Here is a 14,610-nt window from a genome sequence, read left to right as displayed (position 1 = left end):
GAGGTGTTTTATGGATCAGTGACTCACATTTCCAATCAGATCAACAAACAGAAAAATCTCAAAATGTTTTACTTCATCCTTTGCTCAGGAAGAAAACGGGTTCTAAAAAGAGACACAGGAGCTGTTTTAATGAAACAGGCTGGCAGTAAAACTCTACCTGAGGAACGGGATGAGAGCCAAAAGAAAAAGAGCAAAACCTGGGAAGACATAAATCTACTGCCATCATTTTTGCAATAACTTCTTAAATTGTTTCTGCCTTTGAATGGTTACACTTAAAAAGCCATCATACATCTTGAGTGTCAGTAATTAACTTTTTCTCTCTTTTTTATGATTCCAGGAAAAGATGATTTAAGAGGTTTTGTCTCTGGCTGACGATGTTCACACCTGAGGAACGGGGGGATACATTGGAATTTTAAACCTGGGTTACATTCCTGTGGAAAACTTTGGCCTTTAACACACTGCAGACCTCACTTGGATTGTTTTTATGTCCCGCTGAAATAGTTGAGCAGTTCTGCACTAGGTCAGCTGAGCTACCTGGTGTTTACACAAACCCAACAAAAGCAGTTATATGATTTACTAATTTACTGTGCAATTAATTGAAACCAAAAAATTAGATAATTTCACGGAGTATTGGACATTTTGCAGCTCAAAAAGTTACAGCTGCATTTTTTGGTTGGTTGTGTGGTTTCTTTGGTTCGATTTTTTTTTTTTTCTTTTTTTACAAAAAATGGTTTTCAGAGCAAGATTTCCAAAGACCTCCCAGGTCACCAAGTCCAACCTTTGACCCGATCTCACCTTGTCAAATATTGTGAATATTGAAGCAGTAACCTGCAACTGAACTGGGAAAGGAAAGGCAAACACACCAAAGTGAGGAGTTAAGGCAGGAGTCTTCTTTAATTTATTTTAATTTAATTGGGATTGAACACTGCAGGGCCCTGAACAGGACGCAGCAGAGACATTCCAAAGGGAACAAGGGGACGAGGGGAGCACCCTGAGCCAGTGGAAATCCCAATCACAAAGCCCTTCCTGTGCCTTTGGTTTCCCAAACTCTTCAAACAGACTCTTGGATGAAATCCAGCAGGATCCCCTGGCTCTGAAGGAATGAGCCACTGCTCTGGCAGGGCTGAGAGGAATGAGCTGACCAGGAGACAAAATCTCGAGGAATATTTTCCACCAGTTTGTGGGACATGTAATCACAGAATCCCAGACTGGGTTGGGTTGGGAAGGGACCTTAAGGATCATCTCATTCCACCCCCTGCCATGGGCAGGGACACCTTCCACTAGGCCAGGATGATAAGAGTGGAATTAATGGGAAATCTTTGAAAGACCAGTGGACTTGGATTTAATTAAGAAACCCCTGAACCACAGCGGTGTAGTGCACAGTGTGAAATATAATCATTAATGGAAAGGTTAATGAGTTAATTAGCCACATTTAAATGTTTAATTCAAATAAATGCCCATCTATTCTCTGTGATAGGAGCCATTTTGTCTCCTCTCTTTACACAGCCTGGGGTTTTCCATCCCCAGTATTCTCTAGGAAATCCAAGATACGACAGGGCTGGCTTTGGTTAAACAACAAGAAAAAAAGGAATTATGGCCTTGATTCTAAATTTCACTTTTTAATTCCAACTCTAATATAACGGACTTGAGTGAGGTTTAAGACACATCCTGGAGCAAACTCTAGTAATTAATCTGCATGATTGAATTTAGCACAAATCAGACACGTTGCAGTTCTCCTCCTTGCTCCTGGGTAGCAGCAAAATTCTGCTGAATAGACCAGCACAGGGGTACAGCTGGATAGACTCTGGCCCAAGTAGTCAACAAATATGGTACTTCGGGCCAGATAATAGAGAAAAAATAAAGATCTTCAGATTTTTCAAATATATGAATGTAAATTTTGAGTTTGCAAAAATACTCTGAATATTTTATTATTTATAACCAGTGTGTGAAAGGGTTGAGGGGAATTAAGGTGGATTATTTTACATAGAAAGATCCATGATCGTTAATTTCTTTGTGGGAAGTGGCAGTTTGAGTTCCCCCCACATCTAAAATATGAATTTAACTTTTAGTAAAGAGAATATTCATGACATTATTAATGTGATATTTAGAATAAATAGACATATCTGATTACAGTGTGGTGATTTTCTCCTAATAAAATGGGAGAAATGTGATATTATAAGGTCTGCAATAAAAAGAAAGTTGCTATGCTTTGTTCAGAACTGTCATTTCTGTTTCTCAATTATAAATGAAAACAATTGTTTTGTCTTTAAACTTGCTTGTTTACTGTAAAAGCCAAACATTTTAGGACATTGGGTAGGTTGCACATGTCACTTGACCAGTCATGTAATATAATATAAAATGCCCTTTTTAGCATTTCTTCTGCAAAGGTTTATTTTGGAGATGTTTTTAGTTATTGCTGAAAGAGGGAAGGGATTATTTGTATTATTATTGTTGTCTTATGATTGTATTTTATTTTTGTATTACTATTGTATTATTATTATTATTATTGTTATTATTCTATCTGTAGATGCTCCAGTGCTGTACAAAGAGGGCACTAATTATCCCAAGAGATAAAGAGAGTTAAAATGCTAGTTGCAAGTTCATTGTCCAGGACACTTTCCTGTTTCTGTGCCACTGAGTCAGTGGCCTGGTGCAACATGGAATCCTGGAATGGTTTGGGTTGGGAGGGACATTAAAACTCATCCAGTGCCACCCCCAGCCATGGGCAGGGACACCTTCCACCAGCCCAGGTTGCTCCAACCTGGCCTTGGACACTTCCAGGGATCCAGGGGCAGCCACAGCTTCTCTGGGCAACCTGGGCCAGGGCCTCCCCACCCTCCCAGCCAAGAATTCCTTCCCAATATCCCATCTAAATCCACCCTCTTTCAGTTTTAAGCTGTCTCCCCCCTTCTCTCACTGTTTGCCCTTGTAAGAGGCCCTCTCCCCTCTATTTTGTAAGGCCCCTTTAGGCCCTGCAAGGGGCTCTCAGGTGTCCCTGGAGCCTTCTCCTCTCCAGGTGAGCACCCCCAGCTCTCCCAGCCTGGCTCCAGAGCAGAGGGGCTCCAGCCCCTGGAGCATCTCCGTGGCCTCCTCTGGACCTGCTCCAACAGGTCCTTCTTGCTCAAAATCAAAGTCTAGCTTCCAACTCTTAACCATAACCAGGTCCTACTCCCCTCTGACACAGATCAGACCTGCTGTAGATCCCACCTCATCCTAATTCTGTTTTGCCATCACCTTTGGCAGATCTCTGCCCACCCTTTTATCCCCCACCAGCATTGGGAGTCCATCTCTGCTCTGTGCTGCTCTGCACGAACTCATCCCACCCTTCTTCAGTTCCACCCCACCAATTCTCACCTCAGTCACACCCTGTGGTTCCTGTTACTCCCTGAACACCAAAATTCTCTCGCTGAGCAGGGGAAACAAGTGCTTGATTTCCCTTCAGAGCTGTCCTTGGTTCAAAGGGGAATCAAGCCATACATCCCTCTGAGCTGCTTCAGCTTCCAAACAGGACTTTACACACATAACAGGTCTTTGAGTCCCCTTTTTATTCCACTTTAAAGCAAACCAGCATCAAAGACACCGAGGGAAGATGACAGGAAACATCACTTGAATCTTTCATAACACTGACATGACACTGCCAAGCATCAGTTGCTACTCAATCTTTTGGACAATAAATGTGTAGATTTTGGAGGGATGCTTTCCAAGCTGAAAGGTCTCTTTCTTTTTTCACCCATTCTTCCCCTCCCTCCCTCCCTCCAGCAGCCCAGGTCCTCAGGGATTCAGTCCTTGCCTGTTTTGGGAAATATTTCACCCTGCCTTTCCTTCAGCAACAAAAGTTTTGATCAAAGCAAAAAAGCAAAGCTTGGATCTTGCACCAGCCTTGTTCCCAAATTGTAATAGAGCGGATCCAGAACTCTGCTAGACCTTTATCTTCTGAAAATTTGGTTAAAAATTCCGTTAATCCTAAACTAGATTAAAAATTAGAGAAGTCAGACATACTCTCGTGCAGTTTTCATTTCCTGAGCAGATCTTGTTCTAAGTAAATACATCCCCATTAATTGGTGAGATCAGATATCTGCCATCAATGGTGAATGACATGCTTTGCATGAATAATGCTCCTGCAGAAGCTGTTCAATCTAAACAAGACTATTAACGTGCCATTCCCAAAGGATTAACGCCCCAGCACCAAATTATTCATGTATTACTCCAGATATTGCTTTCAGAGCACTGTATTAACTGAGAAGTGTGTGTGTGTTAATGGAAACTCCCTTGGAACAGATTTCCTTTAGAATTGCAATGCATGTTTGATTGGAGTGGATTGCTGAGATATTGGAAAGTGGACTGGGAAGCAACTGAATATTAAGGATTAATTTCCTTGGTATTACAAGGCAAAGATTGTTTTCTTCTTGCTGACAACTCACCACCAGAAAGCTCAACTATGTGCAGGCTTCCAGTTCCCAGGGTTTGCTTATGGAAGAAGGAGATGTTCCACAGCACAAGGATGGAAGAGGGAGAATGTCTCCGAACTAAGGGCACCATAAAAATCAGGAATATTTATGGTGGTCGATTCTGCACAAAATCTGGGAGCAACTGGTCATTTTTAGACTGATTTTCTAAGAAAATGGAATGCCTCCATGTGTATTGGCTTGCCATTTTTTCCTCAATCTCTTAACCTTGCTGGCCATTCTCACTCAAATTTGGCAGGAAAAAAAATACCTCAGGCACTGAAATTAATAAAAGGCTTATAAAATATATAGAGAAGAACAAAAGAATAATTGTTTTAACATTTCTCACCGAAGCACTGCTTCATAGCCCCATTCCATGAGAGGCAGGATATGATCTGCACAATGCCCAGGGAAGATTTTGGTGCCTCTGCAGCTCAGGAACCACCATTTTGAGCCCTGTTCATCCAAAGTTAATTATATCACAACTTTAGAAGCTCTTAGACACTGTAAACCAACTTTTGCAGAGCTCTGTTCCTCCACAGACACCTGAGAGAGGAGCAATAATTGCAGGAATAGTGACTTGTTTGCACAACATCACAAGTCAAGTCAAGTTTTGCCAGAAAACACTTTCATGCCACCCACCATCTATCCCTGCCAATTTTTTTGTTGCTCCCTGTGACAGTTACATTTGCAGTTTGATTAATGACTTCATTCCAGTGCTTGGAGTATGTTTTATATTCCTAGTTCCAGAAAAGAAAGGCAGGTAATTAGACAAATAGAGTGCAGTAGCTGAAAGGACTTCTTGAAGCTGTTAATGCAGTAATAAACTAACATGAATAAATATGACAGAATGAGGGACCTCTAAAAATACCCCCTTTAAACTGAAGGTTGGTTTTTTTTTTCTTTTTTTTAATTTTGTATTTTTCCTGGAACAAGGCAGCCAGGTCTTTGCCAAATGCACAAAAGAGCATGTTAGATGTTACTTTGGCTTAAATTATGGAGCAGGTCCTAAAAGTGAAACTTAGTGTTCACCTGCAGGCTACTGGTCATAAAGCCCAGCAAAGCCAGTTCAAACAACCCCCTTTAATTATGACTCACAAACATTATTCTTTGTGCCAAGCTGATAATTGAGAGAGTTATTTGCCAGGATGTGCAGCAGCAGCAGCTGTGGGCCACAACCCAGAAAAGCCATCTTTGAATTGCTCATTATTTTTCAGTAATTGCCTAATTTTGGCCTTAACACCTGACTTATACAAAATTGGTGGTATCCCAACAGCCTGAAAAAGTGGAGACACATCCCCTCTGTCAGTCCTACAACTCTCTCCTTAAAGACTTTTAAAAAATATTTCAAAAAGCCATATTTTAATCTTTTGTCAAGACACAGCTTTGCATAACAAATGATCACCCTTATGTGACTTATGCATATTAAAGTTGCATATGGACTTGAAGGAGTCAGGAATTCTGTGTTTGACATGACCTGAATTTGTTATAGCAATTGTCAGGTAAGTGGCCCAACTTGAAATACATTTAGAAAGGAACTCTATTGCTCTTGATGATGCTTTGCTGGCATTTCTGGACCCATTAAAGACACTGCTGTCCAACCTTAAAAGAAAGTATTCAGAGCAGATGATAATATAGAGAGAAGAGATTGATCTGCCCTCCTACAAAATGGGAAGAGGAGATGAAAAACTCAGTCTCCAGCCTTGGGAGAAGTCACTTTTCTGGAAATTCTTTAAAAAGCAACAGCTATTCCAAACCTGCTGCATAATGTTGTTGGTTTTGTGCACCTGCTCTTGCTTTAAAGGAGGTTTGCCCAGGAAGCTGCAGACCCCAGTGAGGTCTCCCCTCAGTCTCCTCTTCTCCAGCTGAACAAACCGAGTGCCCTCAGCCCCTCCAGACCCTCCTGCATTAGTTAAAACCTCACCACAAGACAAATAAGTTGGGTAAAATGGCAAATAAAAAGTTCTGGAATATTCAGAGGACAGCCACAACTAAAGAGGACTGTAAAGTTCGCAATTATTTTCTACAGATCAGCTGATTTTATATCAGATCAGCTGGAAAACATATCTGTGTGGCTCACAGAAAACTGATTGGACAAAATAACTCCAGAAAGTCCTATATAGTCCAGCCTCAGTTCAGCCTGAAGATTTAGCTGTGTCCAGTCCCACTGCATATTATCAGCAACAGCACTGAGGGAGTAAAAGCCTAAAAAAATCCCTTCCAGAACTTTTTCCTGGTGGTTATCTCAGAATATTGAAGAAAAGATTAAAATGACCATGTGGAAGTCATGGGTTTGTTATCACACCAGATTAGTTGGAGTTATGTGTCAGCACAATAAGGAGCAGACAAAGCCACTTCTTGTTAATGTGGCCCTTATGGTTATTACTTATATGATTTAAAAAACCCTACAGTTACTGCTCATCGATATTCAGCCTCCTGGGGGGAACAAAAAAAGGTGGATTAGGATCTCCAGGATGCCCAGAGCAGCAGCTCCCCAAATACCCCATTAGTTCTCCCGTAGCTGTTTCCCATTACCCAAAATCTGTGGTGAGGGAGTTCTTGAGGAACGAGCCTCTGCTTGGGAGCTCTTTCACTTGAGGGTGTTCCACATCCTTTCTTCAAACTCAGAATGCCTGATCTCCTTCCAATTAGCTTTCCCATCCTCTCTTTAATTGAAAAATCCCCAACCCTCAGGGCTATGTTTTCTCTCTTCCATTCTCACTGGGTCAAGTCTTTCCCTCAGCTTCCTCATGCCTTTAGAAGTGAAGCTCTTCAGCATCCTGCAGCTCAATGTGGAGGAAATTAGACATGTCCAAATATTTATTAATTAGATGTGTCCTGCTATATTTATTTCCCCTAATTTTTTTTCCCATCTATAATACAGGGAATGGTCCCTGTAACCTGACTTAAAAAAAGACAGGGAACTTCTAATTAGCAAAACTGTCATGCATTTTCACTGTTATTTTTAAATTCACAAAACCCAGATTAAATATCTCTAGCAGTGTATCATCTATAATTTTTTCTTCATAGCAGTCCTTTTGACACAATGTGTGGGACAAATTTCAGTCCTTCCTAAGAGAATGTGGCTCTGGAAAACCTTTCCCAGCCTTCCAATTGGCTCATCAACTTCTGTCTCTCACTGACAACTTCACATCCTCCAACTCCAAACTCAGGTTCATTTCTTAAGGAAAACAAGGACTGAAGTACCTGCACAGTGAATGGCAAAGTTGTTCTATAAATATTTCATATTTCTGCAACAATTAGGTGTGGTGTCCCTAAAATTACCTTCTAACAGAGCACAAAACAGCTGCACTGCCACCCCCTCTCTGTGTGAGAGACAGGGGCAATAACATGTTCCAGCTGAATTTCTCAGGGTTTCACACATTTCTATGAGAATATTGCTGCCTCTTTCTGCAAGGAACAAACTGTGTTTTCTCTGGAAAATTTTAATCTGCAGCTCATTAGAAGCATCAACGTCCATGGAATCACAGAAACCCAGAGTGGTTTGGGTGGGAAGGGACCTTAAAGCCCATCCAGTGCCACCCCCTGCCATGGACAGGGACACCTTCCACCAGCCCAGGTTGCTCCAAGCCCCGTTCAACCTGGCCTTGGACACTTCCAGGGATGGAGCATCCTCTGGGAAGTCTATTCCCGGGCCTCACCACCCTCACAGCGAAAAATTCCTTCCCACTATCCCACCTAACCCGGCTCTCTGTCAGGTGGAAGCCATTCCCCGTGTCCTGTCCCTCCATCCCTTGTCCCAGGTCCCTCTCCAGCTCTCCTGGAGCCTTTTAGCCACTGGAAGAGGCTCTAAGGTCTCCCTGGAGCTTCTGTTCCCAGCCTGTTTCCATAGGAGAGGAGTTCCATGTTCCAAAAATGTTCTCAGGAGCTCAGCACCAGCACATCTTCCCTTCATTATTCCTTGCACCTGGAATTCAACAAGGACAGAGGTCAAGTCTCCCAGGTGGGATGGAAAAGCCTCCTGCAAGGATGGGGCTGCCTGGACAGGGGCAGTTTTTGGGGACTTTACTGAATGCTGGAAGTTTACTCTTGATGGTGGGGGAATGTTTTCTGCTGGAGTGGATTTTTGTGTGTTTTATTCTTGCAGGGCAGGGATGTTCTTGGTTATGGCTTGGAGGCTGTTACTGACTTCATTTGGGGTCTTTGGAGCTTTGTGAGGGGTATCAGAGAACAACCCAATGTCAAACACCAGCTTTGGGAGGTGGAAACAGAGCTTTAAGTCTTTTTTTCTGAGTTGCTTTGAGGAACTCTAAGAAGAGGTGCAGCCTTTGCTCTTTGATTTCCAAGACAAGTGTTTCCATAAAATATTACAGTATATTTAGGAGTCGAATATTTTGTTTTCTGGGGCTCCACAAACGGGGAAGAGCTTTAGGAGGGTGGGGAAGAAGGCAAGGGAGGCTAGTTGGGTGATAATGATGGAGGGATGTTCTCCTGTTGGTTGTTAGGATGAGGAGGTTGGCAGCTGGGACTCAGAGTAGGAATTGTGAGAGAGGGTGGAAGGTTCTTGTGTTTGGATTTGTGTAGGAAGGGTCTGAGTTTCCCAAATATCCAAGCAGTGCCTCCTGCTTTGGCACTTTGTGCTGTTCCACTGTTATTCCTTAGACTCTTCACTCCATGACTGCCTGGAGAAGGTTGTCTTAATTGTCATTCCCTCAGAAGGCTATTTCTCTTCCAGTGCCTCCTTTTGAGTCTCTATAATATCCCTCATGCAGCAGGGGGTGTTCCCAACAAGCAGTTTTGGGGACCATTGAAGCCACTTCTGAACATCCTCTTTCTTTTGCGTCGGATGAAAAAATCAGTTGTTATAAATTAGCCGCACTAAAGTCCTGATTAAACGTGTTCAAAGGCAAATTTTCTAAGCAACTAGAAAGTGCCATTGTGAGGAGGATATACTGACAGCAACAATGTCAATATTTAACAGGCAAGTTTACTTCTGAAAACATGCTCATGGCCGTGGTTTCTTTAAAGAAACCTCATTATACCTAAGGCTCCCCAGCCACATCTTCAAGCAATTTAAACCCTTTACCAACACCAGCAAAGAGATTTCCACACAGACCAGCTTTATTCTGGAGATATTTTGGTCTGTTGGGATGTACCAGAGTTTGCAGCTGATATATTATCTTTTTTTCTTCTTTGAGGAACCCAAATATTTGATAATCTCAGGTTTGAGTGGGGCACCATTAGCAAATTCCAAGCCTGGTTCTTTTGCAGAGCACGAACTCTGCTGGATTTCCTTCCCAACCCTAACTCTGGAGCTGCCTGTGCTGCTGTGTTGTTTCCCATTCCCAAAAGTCGAGGCCAGAGCTGGAGAGAGGCAAATTTCCATGCAAAATTCCTAATGCAGTCTAGCTCTGACATGATTACAACCAGGTTAAATGTATTAGTTCTCCACATATTACACTAGAGGTCATACAACATCTAATTTATTTCCCTGCCTTTCACATTTCACACTCCCCTGAATGTAATTTCTTTCAATTTTCCCTGCTGTCAGTAATTGGGGAGCCACACATCCCTCTCCTCCAACAGACTCCCTCTGATTACCCTGGCACTGCATTCTGTGCATCCATTAACAACCAGAGATCAAACTTTCCCTGGGCCTGCTTTCCACTTCTCTCTCTCACACCCATTCACTTGTCAAGGGCATGAAGTCCTCCTATATTTCGCATTTACAAAGGTTAGTAGGTTCTTAAGAAAAAAAACAAACAAAAAAATCCAACCCCACAAAACTTGCCTTTCAAACCTCACTTTTTGTCTTGGTTTCACCTCCCCTGTGATGTCTTTGTGTGTTTTCAGCAAGGATTTCACCTCATCCTGCCAAGTCTTTCAATGATAGTGACAAGGAAATGTAAAGTTTAGATTATTTTGCAGACTGTTGCAGGGCAAATGGAATTTCAAAGGAGATAAGAGCTCAATTTTGGTTTCAGCTCTCACGGTTCTTGTCGCTTTTATTACGTTCCTGGAAAGTTTCTCAGGGTCTGCATCTGGTTGTGGCACCAGTTTTCTGATCCTGGAAGGCTGAGCTCCAGCAAGCAGATATTTCTTACAGCTGCTTTTACAGCAAGAGTGACTGATTTGTAATTTCTTGACAAACTCTCTGGTAGTGACCCCCTCACTGTTCCCCAGCTCAAAGTGCTTCAACCTCTTCTGAGAATGAGATTCAGCCTTTTATACATCTGTTAGTTATTCCCATGTTTTAATCCTGTCTCAGGAAGAGCCAGGAGCTCTTTGCACCTGCCCTCTCTCTATAATTTTCACTCCACACTGTTCCTCAGGTGTGAAGAACCTGAGTTTTGCTGTTCTCTTGGCACCTGATTGAAATTGTTATTACTCAGCTCTCACATTTGACCTGCAAATTATGTGAAGAAAGACCTGCAATCCAGTAACGGGGAAGGCTGTAAAAAGGAGAAAGAAATCCCTGATTTGAGTTTGATAATTCAACAATACAAAGGATGTGGCTTGTCCTGTCACCCCACACCTCGGAGAGATTGAAGATTTCCTCTTAGAACTGTTCTGCCACCTGAGCAAAAGGTGTGTTTGTAAAAGGAGAATGGAAATACAGTCACACAAGAGCTCCCCATCTGCTGGGCATCACCTTGGAGGGGACTTCACAGAGCTGGGAAACTTCCCAAGCAAGTGAGCAACTCAGACATAATTGGAGATCTTGTGAACTCAAATCCACTTGGATTTCCAGGTAGTTTTGCTGCTGAAATATTCCTTTCTGCAGCATTATTTTCATCTAAATAGTGAAAATATGTGTGTTTTGATTTTTTTAAAGGGATCTCATGAAAACTTTCCCATTTCTATGGGACCTGTTGGCTTTTGGGTTTTATTTCTTTTTATTCCCTTCCCTTCCCAAACCTAACCTAACCTTCCCATAACTTCCCAAACCTTCCCAAACCTTCCCAAACCTTCCCTTCCCAAACCTCCCCTCCCCTCACTTCCCCTTCCCTCCTCTTCCCTTCCCAAACCTTCCCTTTCCCAAATCTTCCCTTCCCAAACCCTCCTTTCCCTTTCCTTCCCTTCCCTTCCCAAACCCTCCTTTCCCAAACCTTCCCTTTTTTCCTTTTCCCTTTTTCCCTTTCCATTCCCTTCCTTCATTTCCTTTTCCTTCCTTCTCCATTTCTTCCCTTCTCTCTTTCCTCCTTTCTTTTCTCCACACAGTGCAATAATTCCCCAAATACCAAACACTGTTCCTGTTTCATGTCCCTTTTCTTACAATCAGAGAATCCTGGAAAATTTTGGGCTGGAAGGGACCTTAAAGCCCATCCAGTGCCACCCCCTGCCATGGGCAGGGACACCTTCCACCAGCCCAGGTTGCTCCAAGCCCCGTCCAACCTGGCCTTGGACACTTCCAGGGATGATGGGTATCTTCAATTCAGGAATCTCCTTTATTCTTTTATGCACCACCACCTTTTTGATTGCTCTGGAGCAGCAGGTTTTCAGTGTATTCTGTAACAATTACCTTTAAACAACCCGTGCCCATAAAACCTTGCAGATCACTTGGCTTCCTCTCCTCAGGAGAGTGAATTGCTGCGTTGTCAGGACTCTGCAGTCCATGGAAAGTGGTGTCAAATCCTGCAGCAGCCCCTGAACACAAGTATCTCCAGTGTCTGGCAGGGAGAACAACCCATAATTCAAATTAACCTCCCCGGGTAATGAAATTTTGTTACGTGTCATTATGTTGTATTATAGGAGATCCATAAATCAATCCCAGCCAGCCATTTGCTCAAATGACAGGATTTGGGGGGTGACAGAGGGAAGCCACAACCCTCCCAATGATTCCTTTTTCAGATAACAGTGAAATCCAAAGTGGAAAACATCTAATTTTGTGAAAAGACAGCATTTTGGACCCTCAGAACGCTTCATTCTCTTTAAGAACCAACAGACAAGAGTCTTCCCCGATACAGATCATGTAATTTAATTATACCAAGGGAGACTTGGGTTTGCCTGACACCTTCTGGAGGGAATTGTGCCCAAGTGCCACCAAACCAACTGTTGTCACACTCTGTGCCCTTCTCCTGGACCAGCCCCAGTGTCACCCTGCACTTCCAGAACCTCCAAGCAATTTATTTGCACTTTACCAAGAACATTTCCAGGGTTTTCCAGCTCAAAAAAAAAAAAAAAAATGTATTTCCAGGCTATTTTGATGCTCTGTGTCCTCTGGAGTCATTGCCTTAAAAGGTTTTCAATTGATTGTTTTCAATGTTTCCAAATTAATTGGGCCATGTAGCTTCTTGGGCATTTTGCTTTCCTAACAATTGTTATACATATATTTTAGTGTCAAAGGAAAGCTTTCAGTGAGATTGTATTTATATTTCCAGGCCAAGCTTTTTCAAGATGTTGTGGAGTAAAAAAAAAAAAAGCCCCAAAAATGAGAGCAAATGTAATTTTTTAGGGGAAGCCTAGTTTTTTGCAGTTTGCTTTGTTCATACTCAGACTCTTCCCACCTTTTTAAAGAGCACAGTTACAGAAAAGTGAAGTGATTGGGCCTGATTCATCATCATTTCCTCTGGTTTTATGTGGGGTAAGGGTTGTTTTTAATGCCATTCCAAAAGCATAAAACTAAAACAAGGCAGCAGTAATTCAATTCCAACACACACACCAGGTACTAAAAGTGTCTGTAGGGGAAGAGCTTTAAATATATGTAGATAAATAGATGCTTCAAGCACCCAACACCCAGAGGTTTCTGCCTATCCCTGATCCATGGCAGGCTTCCCAACCCTGGCCCTGGGAGTTGTGGATGTGTGAGTTGAGGGCACTGAGCTCGTTTCGTCTTCAGCATTTTGGGTTTTCTGCTTTATCTTCCTCCCCACTGCTGGAGAAATCAGATTTGCAGAGCAAGAAAGGCATAAAGAGCTCAGTCCTCAGGTTGCTCAGTAATTCCTGGTATCCCAATTCATTCCTGGGGCAGCTCCATCTGTTCCCGGGGAAATTACGTGCGGGGAATTTTGCCCAAAGTGGTTAAAAGCTGGAGGAGCCATTAATTTTTGTAAATTTTGGAGGCACTACCAAGATGAGAAGGAGAGAGGGGTTAGTGATGTAATTTGGGAGGCAATGGGTAAGCAAAGGATTTAATTAAGGGTAATGGGAAAGCATTAAGGCAAAGGAGATGTGCCAGGAGGTTGATTTAAAAACATATACAAATTCTCAGGGCTCTGATCAATTTGACACTTCAGTAACCATCAGAATAATGTGGGACTCCCACTGTTTGCAGCAATTAAATGCTTGTGTTTAAATAGCAAAACCACACAAGCCAGAACCAGAACATGACCCAGGTCTGTTCCCTCCCCAGGTGCCTCTGCCTGGAATTTTTTCCCAGCAGGATGGCAAGGCCTGGTAAAATACCATGACCTTGCCAATTAGTTGGGTAATTAACTCGTCGTCTTCGATCCTCATTTATTTGTTTTAAAGTTTGGTTCCGACTCTTCTCACAAAAATACTGTTCAATGGTAGTGCCAGAACACAGGGAATGGCTTCCCAGTGCCAGAGGGAAGGTTTAGGTGGGATATTGGGAAGGAATTCTTGGCTGGGAGGATGGGGAGGCCCTGGCACAGGTTGCCCAGAGAAGCTGTGGCTGCCTCTGGATCCCTGGAAGTGTCAAAGGCCACACTGGACGGGGCTTGGAGCAACCTGGGCTGGTGGAAGGTGTCCCTACCCATGGCAGGGGGTGGCACTGGATGATTTTTCAGGTCCCTTCCAACCCAAACAATCCTGGGATTCCTGAAGACCAGAATGTAATTTCAGGTCCCATAAATGTAAATCCTTGTTTTTCTGCTCATGTTTTGTTTAAATTAATTAAATGTATTACTGAAGTAGTGAAGAGAGTAATCAAATTTTCCAAAATTCTCTATAAATTGGAGGAATAATCATCAATATTTAAAACAAATCCAGCTCCTATAGGGCATCATTGGATCAAAAGCCTTTAAAAGCTCCATAGGTGAGTTAACAGCTGTTTATTTACATCCCATTGCAGGAGTGTTTAATACCATTGATTTCCCCATCTGGAAACCTCACTGAAGGACAAGGCAGACACCAGACACGTGTGCTCTGGAGAGGAATTATTGAGTGGGGTGTTGAAGAGTGGAAGATTAAAAGAGGGAGAAGCAGGCACACAGAGCTCTCCAAGTGTTCCTGCCATCCCTCA

Source organism: Chiroxiphia lanceolata, chromosome 9, assembly GCF_009829145.1.
Source record: "Chiroxiphia lanceolata isolate bChiLan1 chromosome 9, bChiLan1.pri, whole genome shotgun sequence".
Lineage (NCBI taxonomy): Eukaryota > Metazoa > Chordata > Aves > Passeriformes > Pipridae > Chiroxiphia > Chiroxiphia lanceolata.
Note: the sequence above shows the minus strand (reverse complement) of the source record.